Consider the following 14698-nt stretch of genomic DNA (forward strand, 5'->3'; position numbering starts at 1 on the left):
TATTTTTTTATTTTTTTAAAATTTGTATTATTATTATTATTATTTTTTGACTGAGTCTTGCTCTGTCGCCCAGGCTGGAGTGCAGTGCGGCAATCTCGGCTCACTGCAAGCTCCGCCTCCTGGGTTCACGCCATTCTCCTGCTTCACCCTCCCAAGTAGCTGGGACTACAGGCACCCACCAACACGCCCGGCTAATTTTTGTATTTTTAGTAGAGACGGGGTTTCACCGTGTTAGCCAGTATGATCTCGATCTCCTGACCTCATGATCTGCCCGCCTCGGCCTCCCAAAGTGCTGGGATTACAGGCGTGAGCCACCGTGCCCGGCCTAGTCTTGCTGTTTAGTCTGTCAAATAACTTTGATAATCAACATGTCTAAGTCCACAAAAAGAGCTAATGGTATTTTTATTGGAATCATGTTTAATTAATAAATTAATATGGGGAAATTAACATTTCAATTGTATTGAATCTCCTTACTCAAGAATATCATGTGTCCTACTTGTTTGAGTCTAAGTTTCTGTTTTAAGTATTGGACATTACTTCTTAAGTTTATGCTAATAATTTTCTTCTCTTTCATTATATGTTTGAATTTTTGTTTGTATATTGAAAGTTATTGATTTTTGATGTTGATAGTATAATCTGCTACTTTGCTAAATTCTCTTTTTGTTTAATTTTTCTATTGTTTCTTTGGATTATCCAATGTATAACCATCACATCAGCAAATAAAAAGAATTTTACCCCTTCCTTTATTTCTAATTGCTTACTCTTGCTAATTGTGTTGGATAATACCTGCCACACAATGTCAAATATGAGAGGAGATAAGTGGGCATCATGTCTTGGTTTTGTATTAGCAGGAAAGCCTCTAGTGTTTCTCCAATAAGTAATATGCTGGCTTTTTGCCCCAGGGGATTGTGTGTGCAAGTTTGTCTGTGTGTATGATCATGTTAAGAAAGTATCCACCAGGCCAGGCCCAGTGGCTCATGCCTGTAATCCCAGCACTTTGGGAGGCCGAGGCAGGCAGATCACGAGGTCAGGAGATCAAGACCATCCTGGCTAACATGGTGAAACCTGTCTCTAGTAAAAAATACAAAAAATTAGCTGGGTGTGGTGGTGGGTGCCTGTAGTCCCAGCTACTGGGGAGGCTGAGGCAGGAGAATGACGTGAGCCTGGGAAGCAGAGCTTACAGTGAGCCGAGATCACGCTACTGCACTCCAGCCTGGGTGACAATGTAAGACTCTGTCTCCAAAAAAAAAAAAAAAAAGAAAGAAAAAAGAAAGTATCCACAAAGCCCAGTGTGGTGGTGCATGTCTATTGTACCAGTTACACAGGAGGCTGAGGTGGGAAGATTCCTTGAACTTAGAAATTTGAGGCCAGCATGGGCAACATAGCAAGACCTTGTCTCTAAAAAATAAAAATCAGGCCAGGTGTGGTGGCTCACACCTGTAATCCTAGCACTTTGGGAGGCTGAGGGTGGCAGATCACTCCTGAGGTAAGGAGTTTGAGACCAGCTTAGCCAACATGGCGAAACCCTGTCTGTACTAAAAGTACAAAAATTAGCCAGGCGTGGTGGTGCATGCCTGTAATCCCAGCTACCCAGGAGGCTGAGGCAGGAGAATTGCTTGAACCTGGGAGGCAAAGGTTGTAGTGAGCTGAGATCACATCACTGCACTCCAGCTTGGGCAACAGAGAGAGACTTTGTCTCAAAAAAAATTAATTAATTAACTTAATTAAATTAAAATAAAAAAAGGAAAGTATCCACCAAAAAAAATCCACCAACTCCCATTTTCTTGAGTTCTTTTAAACATGAATGGATGTTGGGATATTATCAAAACCTTTTCTGTATCTATAGAGGTGATCATGTATTTTTTCTTTTTTGCTTTATTGATACAATAGATCATATTATTGGATTTAATGATATTGAAACACGTTTGCATTCTTGGAATAAGCTCTACAATGCTGTGATCTGGAGGACAATTTGTGTATGTGCTGTAGGACTGTGTTTGCTGATAGTTAAGAAACTCCCTTCATATTCTTTGTGATTGATCTGTAATTTTAATTTTTGGTGAAATCTTTTTTTTTTCTTTTTTCTTTCTTTTTTTTTTTTTTGAGATGGTGTCTCACTCTGTCACCCAGGCTGGAGTGCAGTACTGCAATCATAGCTCACTACAGCCTGAAATTCCTGGGCTCAGGTGATCCTCCCACCTCAGCCTTCTGAGTAGCTGAGACTACAGGTGTGCACCACCATGCCTGGTTAATTTTTAAATTTTTTGTAGAGATGAGGTCTTGCTGTGTTGCCCAGGTTGGTCTTGAACTCCTGGCCTCAAGTGATCTTCTGCCTTGGCCTCTCAACGTGCTGGGATTACAGGCGTGAGCCACCATGTCTGGCCATTTTTGATGAAACCTTTGTTAGGTTTTGGGTTCAGTTATATACTTGTACATCTTTCCATTAAAGGTTTAGTAGAATTCTCCTGTCGAAGTATCTAGTCTTGTGCTTTTTTATGGGAGAGGTCTTGAACTATTTTCTCTATTTCTTCTACATAGTTGATCTGTCTAGGTCTGTTTAGACTTTTGGTCTCTAATGGAGTCAACTAGGGTAAGCTGTAATTTTCTAGAAATTTATCCATTTCATCTGTTTTTAAATGTAATTGAATAGAGTTGTGCAAATTATTCACTGAAGAATCTTGAAACTCTCCATGTTTTGATAACTATTTCCCACTTGTTATTTTTAATGTTCTATATTTGCCCTTTCTTTTCCTTCTATTTTCTTTTTTCTTTTTTTTTGACGGAGTTTTGCTCTTGTCGCCCAGGCTGGAGTGCAGTGGCGCCATCTCGGCTCACTGCAACCTCCACCTCCCGTGTTCAAGTGACTCTCCTGCCTCAGCCTCCGGAGTAGCTGAGACTACAGGTGCACGGGACTACAGTGCGCTCCACCACACCCAGCTAATTTTTGTATTTTTAAATAGAGACGGGGTTTCACCATGTTGGCCAGGATGGTCTCAATCTCCTGAGATCTGCCCACCTCGGCCTCCCAAAGTGCTGGGATTACAGGCGTGAGCCACCGCGCCTGGCTTTGCATTTTCTTCGTCATTATTCTCATCAAATTCTGCAGTTTTCTTCCGTATTTTCCATTTATTTCTAAGATTTGTTTAACAGCTTCTGAAAGAGCCAATTTTCATGAATGTTCATGTAAAGTAGATATATTGTCTAATATCAGGCTTCCGAATTCAGCATATCTGTCTACCCACTGCATTATGTTGTTTAGGTCTTCTGTATACTCAGCAAACTTTTTGGCAACTTTATCATTCTTTGGTTAAGGAAATTGTGTTTAAATAATTGATCATTAGCATGCTTCTTCCTATTTCTCCTTGCAGCTCCTTTATTTTTTGAACTACGAATATTTTTGTTGTGCAGTTGAGTGCATAAATATTATTTATTTATTTATTTATTTTGAGATGGAGTCTCGCTCTGTCGCCCAGGCTGGAGTGCAGTGACACAATCTCGGCTCACTGCAAGCTCCATCTCCCAGGTTCACGCCATTCTCCTGCCTCAACCTCCCAAGTAGCCAGGACTACAGGCGCCCACCACCATGCCTGGCTAATTTTTTTTTTTTTTCAGTAGAGATAGGGTTTCACTGTGTTAACCAGGATGGTCTTGATCTCCTGACCTCGTGATCCGCCTGCCTCGGCCTCCCAAAGTGCTGGGACTACAGGCATGAGCCACCACACCTGGCCTGAGTGCATAAATATTAATAACACAACTTCCTTGTAAATTTTATTCTTTAGCATTACCAAGTAGACTCTTTTAAACCATTCTGGTGTCAAATCTACCCTCTTAAATATCAAGATTGTAATACAGGCTTTTTTTAAAAAAATTGCAATTGCTTGGTGTATATTTACTTAATTTAAAATTTGACCTATCTGAATGGTTTTGAGGTGTATCTATTGAAAAAACATTTTTGAACTTTGCTTCAATTGGCAATATGAAAATCTTTTTCTTTTGATAGGTAAGTTATGCCCATTTATATATATATAAATACACACACATATATATATACACACACACATACACACACATATATATATTTTTTGAGATGGAGTCTCACTGTGTTGCCCAGGCTGGAGTGCACTGGCATGGTCTCGGCTCACTGCAACCTCTGCTGTCCAGGTTCAAGTGATTTTCCTGCCTCAGCCTCCCTAATAGCTGGGATTACAGGTGCCCAGCTAGTTTTTGTATTTTTTAGTAGAGACAGGGTTTCACCATGTTGGCCAGGCTGGTCTTGAACTCCTGACCTCAGGTGATCTGTTGGCCTCGGCCTCCCAAAGTGCTAGGATTACAGGTGTTAGCCACCGTGCCCAGCCCCAGTTATATTTTTTGATATAATCAGTATATTTGTATGTTTGGGTTCAGTTCTGTTACAATGTTTACACATACAAATACATTCTATATGTAATTTGACTAGGACTTTCACTATTGTCTGTTTCCACTGGTCTTACTTTTTAATTGGTATTTAGAAAGGCTATTACTTTTTTTTCTAGTGGTTACTTTGACTCTTTAATATTCTAATTAATATTCTTAATATGGAATGAACACGACTCATGAATGAAGAAATAGACAAATGCTACCAACAGGTAATTCACATGAAACAACATACATACTTATGAAACTTTGAAAGTATGCCAAATTACCATAACTTAAGAAATGGAAATTAATATTCTGAGCTATCATGCTGAATGCAAAGGGCAAGTTGCAAGAAAAAAATATATTTAATATTATTTAAATTTTGCAAAAGAATATAGGTATATGAACATATTTTGTGTATTACACACACAAACACACGCACACACACATGCCTCTAAGTAGATGTATATGAACCTGGAGTACTAAATTCCCCTTCATCATGTCTGATCTCTGTCATCCGCAATACAGGCATATTAAATACCTCACACAGCTCTTGTGAGGAGAAAAGAGAAAATCTATAGAAAGTCCTATAATGTTTAAAATAAATATATGTTTAGCCTCTCTTGTATTCTCCCTCTAACAACATATATGACTTAAATATGAACATCTCATAGAGATCATACAGATTTGAGGCAGCAGGAAAAGAAACACATACATATTTCTACAATGGATAAGCTTTGGTGCCCTTTTTTTTGTAGGATGAGATACCTTAGGATGATGGAAGCGAGGAAGGAAATCATCCCCTAATTACTTTTTGTTTGTGCTATTGTATTTACCACAAACATGACACTCAAAGATCAAACCTGTTAATGTTTGCATCTGCATTATATTCTTCCAGAAGTTTTCTTATGCAGGTATTTGTATACTTATGCATGCATGTATTTGTATTTATACACAGAAAATAACATCTCACATTACATGTAATTTTGCAACCTCCTATATCACTGTATTGGGTTGAATTGCGTCACCCAAAAAGGTAACTCCAAACTGGGTGTGGTGGCTGATGCTTGTCATCCCAGCGCTTTGAGATGCTGAGGTAGGAGAATCTGCTTGAGGCTAGTAGTTTGAGACAAGCCTGGGCAACATAGCCAGACCTTGTCTCTAAAAAAAATAATAATAATGATAAAATAAAAAGAACAAAAAGGTATCACTAAATCTTTTTATCTTAACATTTATTCAAGTAGCCTATTTAATGTATAATTTAGATTAAATTATGGAAATTTAGGAACAGTTATGTAAATCAGACAAATTGCTTTGTAATGCCTGCTCAGTAACAGAAACTGGAATTTCATTAAGGCATTGTGTCCTGAAGTCACTAGGAATTTGAATGCTCTAATTTCTCTCAGTGCTCACATGCACTGGGTACTGCTTAATTTATTTATATAATGAACTATATTACTTTAAAACTATAATACTAAATTATATGATATATAATATCAAATTATTAAATATTTATCTAAATATTATATTAATATATCAAATATATTATATTAAAATTGCATTATAAAAATGTAATATTAAATTAGGTTATAATACTAAATTATATGAGTCTAATTATCATGACATATGAAGCATTCCCAGTAATCAATAAGGAGAAATGGCCTAGTGATGTTGTGGTAAGTATAATCTAAGTATGCACCCAGTGATTCTTGTTTCTTGTTATTTACTTCTTTGTATAATCTGTCTCATTGTGTGTGAGCTGGAGTTAGTGACTTGCTTCTAGTTGGTATCCACAGTGGTATAGTTTGAATGTGTCTTCCAAAGTTCATTTGTTGGAAACCTGATTCCCAATATAAAGGTGTTGGAAGGTGGGACCTTTAAGATGTCTAGGGTCATGGTGATTCTGCACCCAGAAACAGATTAATGCCATTACTGTGGGAGTAGGTTCTTCATAAAAGGACAAGTTTGTTCCCCCTCTTGCTGTCTCTCCTCCTCTCTTTGCCCTTCTGCCACGGGATGATACAATAAAAAGCCCTCACCAGATGCCAGCCCCTCGATCTTGGACTTCCCAACCTCCAGAACTGTGAGCCAATAAATTATAAATTACAAATTACACAGTCTGTGACATTGTTCTAGCAGCACAAAAATGGATTAGGAAAATATGTACCAAAGAAGTGGGGTTTTGAAACAACAAATAACTGAAAATGTTAAAGTGGCTTTGGAACTGGGTAATAGCAGCTAGAAGAGTTCGGAGGAGCCAGCTAGCAAAAGCCTACATTGCCATGAACAGAGTATTAAGGGCAATTCTGGTGAGGCCTCAGAAGAAGAGTATGGCTGTAAGAAAAGTCTGAATCTTCTTAGAGATTACCTAAGTTACTATGATCAGAACATTGGTAGAAATATGGACAGTAAAGACCATTCTCACCAGGTCTTGGATGAAAATTAGGAATATATTATTAGAAACTGGCATAGAGGCAATTCTTGTTATAAATTGGCAAAGAACTTGACTGTATTGTTTTGATGCCCAAGGGCTTTATGGAAGGCAGAATTTAAGAGTGATGAACTAAAGTATCTGGCAGAAGAAATTTCTAAGCAAAGTATTGGAGGAACTGTGTGGCATCTGTAACTGCATACAGTAAGATGTAAGAAAAGAGAAATGATTTAAAGACAGAATTTATAATTTATAATTAAAAAGGAATCAGAGGGCCAGGCATGGTGGCTCATGCCTGTAATCTCAGCACTTTGGGAGGCTGAGGCAGGGGATCACCTGAGGTCAGAAGTTCAAGACCAGCCTGGTCAACACGGTGAAACCCCATCTCTACTAAATATATAAAAATTAGCCAGGTATGGTGGCAGGTGGCAGGCGCCTGTAATCCCAGCTACTTGGGAGGCTGAGGCAGGAGAATTGCTTGAACACAGGAGGCGGAGGTTGCAGTGAGGCAAGATTGCGCCATTGTGCTCCAGCCTGGACAACAAGAACGAAACTTCACCTCAAAAAAAAAGGGGGGGGGGAATCAGAACATAAACATTTGGAAAATTCACATTCATGTCATATAAAGAATAAAAAAGCATGCAAGAGTACAGCCAAGCAACTCTCTGATAATGGGATTAGCATGGCTAGAAGGAAGCCAGGTGCTGTTCATCAGGACAATGCATTGGAGAAAGACTCTGAAGACATTTCAGATATATTCAAAGTTGCCCCTTTCCTACAAGTCCAGAGATCTAGGAGGGCAGAATGATTTCAAGGGACAGGCCTGGGATGTCCCTCATGGGCTCACTGCTCAGAACCATCTTGGGACTCTGATCCCTGAATTCTAGTACAGTGCTGCCTGGCAGCCCCAGCTGTATCTCAAGTGGACCTAGGTATGCTCGGGCTGCTCCTGTGAAGGGTGCAAATTGTAAGCATTGCTGGTTCCCACATGGTGCTAATTCTGCAAGTGAGTAGAGTGCAAGAGCTATGGGGGCACCGCTTCCTTCACCTAGATTTTAAAGGATGTATCAGACATCCCTGTGACCCAGGCAGAAACCTGCTGCAGGGGCAGAGGCACTATAGAGTTATCACTAGGGTAATGCCTAGTTGAGCCACAGGCATAGGGTTGCCACTGAGACCATGAACCTCTAAATCCATCAGCATGCAGCCCCAGCCTGGAAGAGCTGCAGGCAGGAGACTCCAACCCATGAGAGCTGCTGCAAGGGCGCAACCCAGCAAAGCCATAGGGGTGGGGCTTCCTGAGGCCTTGGAGCTTAATCCATACCCCAGTGTGCTCAGAAGGTGGGACATGGAGTCAAGAAAGATTATTCTCCAGCTTTGAGATTGAACGTTGTTTGCCCTGTTCAGTTTTGCACTTACTTGGGACCCATTACTCCTCTTTTCTTGCCTATTTTTCCCTTTTGGAATTAGAATATCTATCCTATGCCTGTCTCGCTGTTGCATTTTGGAAGTAGATAACTTGTTTTGATTTTATAGCCTCACAGTTTGAGGGAATCTGCCTCAGAATATATCATGCCTTGAGTCTCATCCATATTTGATTTGGTAAAGACATTGGGGCTACTGGGATGGAGTCAGAATATTTTGCATGTGAGAAGGACATGAATTTTATGAGCCGGGGGCAGAATGCTGCAGTAAGAATGTGTCCAGTAAAGTTTATGTATTGAAAGCTTGATTCGCAATGTGTGTTGGTCTATCCAAGTACTTCTTCCCTAAATTTCTTTGTCACCAATTTTCCAATCATGTCCTTTCCAAGTTCCTGATCATGCAGCCAAACTATTTTCCACAGTCCATGAATCAGTATATATAGAAATGGCAGGTCCAGCCATTTGTCCAAGCGAAGTGATCAACCAGGTACACTGTACACTGCTCAAAGTTCTGCCCACTGGGAGAGTTTCCATTCACCATTGTCCTTCAGGGACATCCCAGAAAGGGGATGTAGTGTTAGCTGTCCACTTCTGAGTAGTGCCTGCATATTTTGCAGAATCATCTGTAAACCAAAATTCTCTTTCTCTGTCAACTGATCATAGGGAACTTAGATTATAGGTGCAGGCTGGGAGAAAGAAAGGAGTGTAGCAAAAATGAGGGCCATGGGCATTTGAGCTGCTTCCTCAAGTAACTTACTTATGCCTTCTGTGCTTGCTTGAGCTCGATTTCATATATACTACCTACCTTTGTTGATGGAGTGAGTGCTGCTGTACATACCCAACTTTATGGCTATGTGGGTTGGATAACACACAGGTCATGGTGGGCAGCTCAGGTCACGTGAAAACTTGGTTGTTTCCAGTCTCTACTAAGGCCCATTAGCAGGCCAAGAGTTGTTTCTCAAAAGAACTGTAGTTATCTAGGAAAGATGGCAGGGCCTGTGTTGCCATTCACCTATGGGTGCCTGCCAAAGGTTCCCAAGGGCATCCCTATCTGTCACTGACAACTCAAGCACCATTGGATCTGCTTGATCATATGGCCCAAGTGGCATAGCAGCTTGCATAGCAGCCTGGACCTGCTGCAGAGCCCTCTCTTGTTCTAGGCCCCATTCAACACTAGCAGCTTTTTGTGTTACTCAGTAAATAGGTCAGAGTTACACACCCATATGAAGAGTATGTTGCCTCCAAAATCCAAAGAAGCCCACCAGATGGTGTACCTCTTTTTTGGTTGTAGGAGAGGCCAGGTGCAAGTATTTATCCTTCACCTTAGAAGGGATATCTCAAATGCTCCACACCTCTGAGCTTCTAGAAACTTGACTGAGGTTGGATATGCCACCTTTTACCTCTGAGGAGAGGAGAAAACTAACAGCCATGTAACATTCTATTAAATTCTTTAAAATAGTCGGTTAAAACAAAAACTGATAAAAATAATTACTTATAAGGGAACAGAGTAGCAGCCCAGGATAGAAGCTGATCATGTATATTCTCTTAAAAATATAATACCTATTTACTGGTCTGATGCACTGAAAAAGTTAAGAAGCAATGGCCAACCCAGTAGCAATGAGCAACTCTAGTACCCAGATTCAGTCCTCTAAAAATATTACCTACAAGGAAAAATGGCCGAATCCAAGTCTGTGGTCAAGCTGTACCAGATGAGTCTGGACTGAATGATCATACCAGCGAACATGTCAAAAAGACTCAGAAGCCAACCTGATAGGACTTCCACAGACCAAATAAGAACAATTTAAGCATCAAAAACATTACAGTGCCTACAGTGAGTTAAAACACATCACATACAGAAACATCTCTGAGTCGTGATGACACTCTAAAAGAAAAAACTCAAACAAAACCAACTCACTGCTCATCTGTGGAGGATCCTACAGAAACAATACTTATTCTTAAAACTGGAAATACTGCAAAATGATTAAATATTTGTCCTTCCTTTCCTGTGTGTGCCATACCTCAGTTAAGCCTAATAGTTGGCGGGGGTTGAAGCGGGGGAGTTTCTCTTATAGAAAATGTCCAGCTAATAAATGCAGAAGAAATTGTACTATCTAAACACCATCACTGTAGAATTTTTAATGAAATGCAGATCTTGGTAAAGATCAGAGATTGTAAAAAATCATGAGGTAAAAAGCAGATGGGACATTTCACAATGGATGGATCAGTCTAACAACACCTGAGCCCAGTGCTCAATCTTAATGTCAAGGTAGGAGTGACAATCAGACACAATGAGGTTCTTTGTATGCCTATGAATTGAACGCTTGTGTACTCCCAAAACTCATATGTGGAAACCGTAATCTCCAATGTGACAGTATTTAAAAATAGGACTTTTGGGAAATAATTAGGTCATCAAAGTGGAGCCCTCATTATGAGATTAGTGTCCTTATAAGAAGAGACACAGAGAGCTTGCTTGCTCTCTGCATGCACACACCAAGGAAAGGCCATGTGAGGACACAACCAGGAAGAGGATTCTCACCAGGAACCCAACCATACTGGCATCCTGATTAGACTTCTAGCTTCCAGACTCATGAGAAGTAAATGCTTGTTATTTAAGCCACCTAGTCTGTGGTAATTTGGTAAAGCAGCCTGAACTAAGACTTGGCGTAAGGATATAGGATATGTAACACATCCGAGGTACTCTTGCCAAAAAAATCCTGAACTGGATGAAGCCTCTAACTCTACTAATTTACAGGAAATAGGAGGGGCCAGAGCAACGTAAGTAACAGCACAATGGGGATACAATCAGCAAAATTGAGAATGTAAACTCCACAAACCAAAGATCCAGTGTAATAAGCAAATACAGGTTGAATATCATTAATCTGAAAATCCAAAATCTGAAATGCTCCAATGAGCATTTCCTTTGAGCATCATGTCAATGATCAAAAAATTTCAGATACTGGAGGCTTTTGGATTTGCAGATTAGGGATACTGAACATGTAAATTGAAAAGCAAAAACAAAGAGAGAAAAGAGATTTAAAACTCCAGAGAGTGAATGAGAAATTAAAGTATAATTAAAACCCATAATGAGATACCACCACACTTACACCAGAAAAAGAAAATTAAAAAGATGGAAAACACCAAGTGTTGGTGAGGATATGGAAGCTGTGTAATTTTCACAGCACCGGTGAAAATACAAATTCAACAACTACTTTGAAAAAGTGCTGGCAGTATTGACTGAGCTGATCATACACACATCCTACAACTCAGAAATTTCATTCTTAGGTCTGGGAAAGGTACACACCCAAAAGAAAGAAAAATAAATGTTTATCCAAAGATATGTACAAGACATTCATCACGCTGTTATTCATAATGTCAAAAACTAGAAAAAATCCACATAGCAGATATGCTTACTGTGAAATATCCACTAGATGTAACAGTATCCACCAATGATGATGAATGATCTACTACTATAGACAACAATAAATGTAAATCTCACAAACTGTATGTTGACTGAAGGAAGAAAGTTACAAAAGAGAACATGATGTATGATTCTAGGAATTTTTCTTCTAATTTCCCATTACAGTTTAGGCTACATAAAAAATCCAACACCCTATTTTTTCTTATTTGAAGATACTTAGTGTTCCCATATATTATCTGTAGGTTAACCTCAGAGAAGCACATATCCACTGAGCCCCTGAAAAGTGAAGCACTACAGATATGAACACGGCTAATGCTGTTGATATGGTTTGGCTGTGTCCCCATCTAAATCTCAACTTGAATTGTATCTCCCGGAATTCCCACATGTTGTGGGAGGGACCCAGGGGGAGGTAACTGAATCATGGGGGCCAGTCTTTCCCATGCTATTCTTGTGCTAGTTAATGAGTCTCATGAGATCTGATGGGTTTATCAGGGGTTTCCGCTTTTGCTTCTTCCTCATTTTCTCTTGCTGCCGCCAGGTAAGAAGGGCCTTTCGCCTCCCACCGTAAATCTGAGGCCTCCCTAGCCATGTGGAACTGTAAGTCCAATTAAACCCTTTTTTGTTCCCAGTTTTGAGTATGTCTTTATCGGCAGTGTAAAAATGAACTAATACAGTAAATTGTTACCAGTAGAGTGGGGTGTTGCTGAAAAGATACCCGAAAATGTGGAAGCAACTTTGGAACTGGGTAACAGGCAGAGGGTAGAACAGTTTGGAAGGCTCAGAAGAAGACAGGAAAATGTGGGAAAGTCTGGAAGCTCCTAGAGACTTGTTGAATGACTTTGCCCAAAATGCTGATAGCAATATGGACAATAAGATACAGGCTGAGGTGGTCTCAGATGGAGATGAGGAACTTGTTGGGAACTGGAGTAAAGGTGACTCTTGTTATGTTTTAGCAAAGAGACTGGCAGCATTTTGCCCCTGCCCTAGAGATTTGTGGAAGTTGGAACTTGAGAAAGATGATTTAGGGTATCTGGCAGAAGAAATTTCTAAGCAGCAAAGCATTCAAGAGGTGACTTGGGTTCTATTAAAGGCATTCAGTTTTATAAGGGAAACACAGCATAACAGTTTGGAAAATTTGCAGCCTGACTATGTGATAGAGAAGAAAAACCCATTTTCTGGGGAGAAATTCAAGCTGGCTGCAGATATTTGCATATGTAGCAAGGAGCCTAATGTTAATCCCCAAGACAATGCTTTAGGCCATGTCAGAGACCTTCACAGCAGCCCGGCCCATCATAGGCGTGGAGGCCCAGGAAAAAAAAGTGGTTTCCTGGGCTGGACCTAGGGTCCCTATGCTGTGTGTAGCCTAGGGACTTGGTGCCCTGTGTCCCAGCTGTGGCTGAAAGGAGCCAACATACAGCCCGGGCTATGGCTTCAGACGGGGGAAGCCCCAAGCCTTGGCAGCTTCCACGTGGTGTTGAGCTTGCAGGTGCACAAAAGTCAAGAATTGCAGTTTGGGAACCTCCATCTAGATTTCAGAAGATGTATGGAAACTCCTGGATGCCCAGGCAAAAGTTTGCTACAGGGGCGGGACGCTCATGGAGAACCTCTGCTAGGGCAGTGAAGAAGAAAAATTTGTGATTGGAGCCCCCACACAGAGTCCCTACTGGGGCACTGCCTAGTGGAGCTGTGAGAAGACAGTCACTGTCTTCCAGACCCCAGAATGGTAGATCCACTGACAGTTTGCACCATATGCCTAGAAAAGTCACTGACACTCAACACCAGCCCATGAAAGCAGCCAGGAGGGAGGCTGTACCCTGCAAAGCCACAGGGGTGGAGCTGTCCAAGATCATGGGAACCCACCTGTTGCATCAGTGTGACCTGGATGCGAGACCTGGAATCAAAGGAGATCACTTTGGAGCCTTAACATTTGACTGCCCTGCTGGATTTTGGACTTGCATGGGCCCTGTAACCCCTTTGTTTTGGCCAATTTCTCCCATTTGGAATGGCTGCGTTTATCCAATACCTCTATCCCCATTCTACCTAGGAAGTAACTAGCTTGCTTTTGATTTTACAGGCTCATAGGTGGAAGGGACTTGCCTTGTCTCAGATGAGACTTTGGACTATGGACTTTTGGGTTAATACTGAAATGAGTTAAGACTCTGGGGGACTCTTGGGAAGGCATGATTGGTTTTGAAATGTGAGGACATGAGATTTGGAGGGGCTAGGGGTGGTATGATATGGTTTGGCTGTGTCCCCATTGAAATCTCAACTTGAATTGTATTCCCCGGAATTCCCACATGTTGTGGGAGGGACCCAGGGAGACGTAACTGAATCATGGAGGCCAGTCTTTCTCGTGCTATTCTCGTGATAGTTAATGAGACTCATGAGATCTGATGGGATTATCAGGAGTTTCCGCTTTTGCTTCTTCCTCATTTTCTCTTGCTGCCACCATGTAAGAAGAACCTTTCACCTCCCACCACGATTCTGAGGCCTCTCCAGCCATGTGGAACTGTAAGTCCAATTAAACCTTTTTTTTTGTTCCAGTTTTGGGTATGTCTTTATCAGGAGCATGAAAACAAACTAATACAGCTGTGTATAATGGACATGCAGCTGGATATGAGACAGGAGACATACTTATCCTACTAACTCTAGGTACCCTTGAGTAAGTCACCACACCACATCTATACTCACCCAGCAAAGAGGGACTGAGTAGCCCTGTCTCCAGCAAGATCTCAGGGACAGAGAGCAATGGTGTGTGCATGCAGAGAGCAAGCAAGCTCTCTGTGTCTCTTCTTATAAGGACACTAATCTCATAATGAGGGCTCCACTTTGATGAACTCTGAGTTCCTAAAAGGGAAAAGAACTCATTCATCTTGGGGGTCCAAGGAATTATCTATATCAACAGCCAAGTTGTCTAGTACAAAGTAATTATGATGTTTATTAATGTTTTTATTTTTAAAATTATTACTTTTTCTTAAATAAATACCATCTGGTACAATGTAGAATGACTACAGAAACACAGATAAAAGA

General features: G+C 40.7%; 1 protein-coding gene across 8 annotated transcripts in view; it reads right to left on the reverse strand.

Annotated features, from left to right (window-relative positions):
* Positions 1-14481, reverse strand: part of LOC103232380 (ras-related protein Rab-40A-like) — a 186544-nt gene extending 172063 nt beyond the window's left edge. For 3 of the 8 annotated variants that reach the window (XR_012091928.1, XR_012091933.1, XM_073013503.1), the window contains exon 1: positions 14360-14470. The gene's annotated coding sequence lies outside the window, so the exon portion shown is untranslated. Of the gene's footprint in view, positions 1-14359 lie in introns of all 8 variants that reach the window. The other 5 variants (XR_012091930.1, XR_012091931.1, XR_012091932.1 and 2 more) reach the window with 4 other exon arrangements.
* Positions 14482-14698: the final 217 nt, after the last annotated feature.

Source organism: Chlorocebus sabaeus, chromosome X, assembly GCF_047675955.1.
Source record: "Chlorocebus sabaeus isolate Y175 chromosome X, mChlSab1.0.hap1, whole genome shotgun sequence".
Taxonomy (NCBI): Eukaryota; Metazoa; Chordata; class Mammalia; order Primates; family Cercopithecidae; genus Chlorocebus; species Chlorocebus sabaeus.